Source organism: Cupressus sempervirens, chromosome 3, assembly GCF_028749045.1.
Source record: "Cupressus sempervirens isolate cs-2001-9-10 chromosome 3, ASM2874904v1, whole genome shotgun sequence".
Classification (NCBI taxonomy): domain Eukaryota; kingdom Viridiplantae; phylum Streptophyta; class Pinopsida; order Cupressales; family Cupressaceae; genus Cupressus; species Cupressus sempervirens.
The window spans coordinates 81,301,247-81,302,738 of record NC_143120.1 but is presented as its reverse complement, the minus strand read 5'-3'; the positions used below and the strand labels follow the sequence as shown (position 1 = coordinate 81,302,738).

Here is a 1,492-nt window from a genome sequence, read left to right as displayed (position 1 = left end):
GTTGAATCATGATAACAATATTACAATATAATAAACAAATATGATTGTGAAGTACTGTTCATATTATAGACATTTGATATACACATTCTTAACACCAAATTTTTCAGTGTATATAGTTCTTATCAAGATCTCAGCATGCCCTTAGAAATATTAAAAACCTCTTATAATGTGTTTGTTTCATAGTTGATATATAAGAAAATATAAGATTAAATATAATAGCTTTTATATTTCTTACGATATGACAAATCTTATATGATTTATAATTGTATGAAATTTTATTTTTAAATAAGTAAAAGAATATTGCATATATTTTATTTTGCGAATTCTAGAGGGAGAGATAAGAAAAGTTAAAAAAAGAAAAAATTGTCATTAAATAATGATGAATGATAAGTCTTGATGACTGTAAGAATCGAGTACCACAGCCAGTTGACACCTAGTCGTTGACTTTCAGCCCTAGGGGCATCAAGTAACCTTACAGCCATCAAATAAAACTTAAACTTTACCATAAATATAATAATTATCTATTAACAATATCTTTCTTTTGCAGGATACACATGGACAGAGTTCTTCTTGGTCATTGGGTAGAAAGGTTAGAAGACATCATCTTTTGGAATTCAGAGAAATCCAAAACTCCGTTGCCGTCCAAATCAAATCTGGAAATCATTTTCTGGCATTGCAGGAGGTTTTGTCCAACAGGAATGAACCCCATCGTGGAAAGAACGTTCTGCAGCTCGTTACAAGAAATGTAGCCATCTTTGTTCTGATCGAAAATACTGAACGCATCCATTAATTCTGCGGACATGTTATTTTCTTCATCATCGTGACTGTTTAGTGTGGACTGATATAAATCAATAAACTCCTCAAATCTCAGGCCTTCATGAAGAGGGTTGTTGAGAGTACATCTCAGATCTTCTTCCAACATTGGTATTCCGAGCTTGTTAATGAAGCTGCATATTTCATCAACGCTCACCATTCCGTCTGCGTTTTGGTCGACCATGTCATATATTCTCCGAATTTCATCCAAATCTGCCATGTTAGTTCATAGAATTGCATAGGCAGGTTTCGTGATGCTGAAGATTGCAATAGAAGAAGAAAAGTAGAAGGAAACATAAACGAAGAAGAGATTGTAACCCCGTCTGATTTATGTAGGAAAAAACGTTTGTTCGGTGGAGAATGGGAAGCTGGAAGGAGGAATTTTTATGTTAATGACGTGAATGAAATCGCTTGGAGATGAAGAAATCGATTTATGAAAAACGCGTCATTCGGCGGCCTTCTATATTGATCGATTCTGTTTAAACGGGTAGTGGGAGGCGGCTGTAAGGTCAGCGATATGTTTTTTAATCTGTAAAAATCAAATAACTTATAGAATACAGAAATTTCTTCAGCGCTATTTTTCAGATAACCATTGTAAGTTTTGAATATTTGAAAGTAAAGGTGACTAGATTTAAGAAAAGGTATTACATTTAAAATTTAATTTGTAATATTAAGGAAA

At 33.0% G+C, this 1,492-nt stretch overlaps 1 pseudogene; it reads right to left on the bottom strand.

The window, feature by feature from the left end:
- Positions 1 to 344: 344 nt before the first annotated feature.
- Positions 345 to 1,151, bottom strand: LOC149564882 (calmodulin-like protein 3 pseudogene; annotated as a pseudogene).
- Between the last annotated feature and the right edge of the window lie 341 nt (positions 1,152 to 1,492).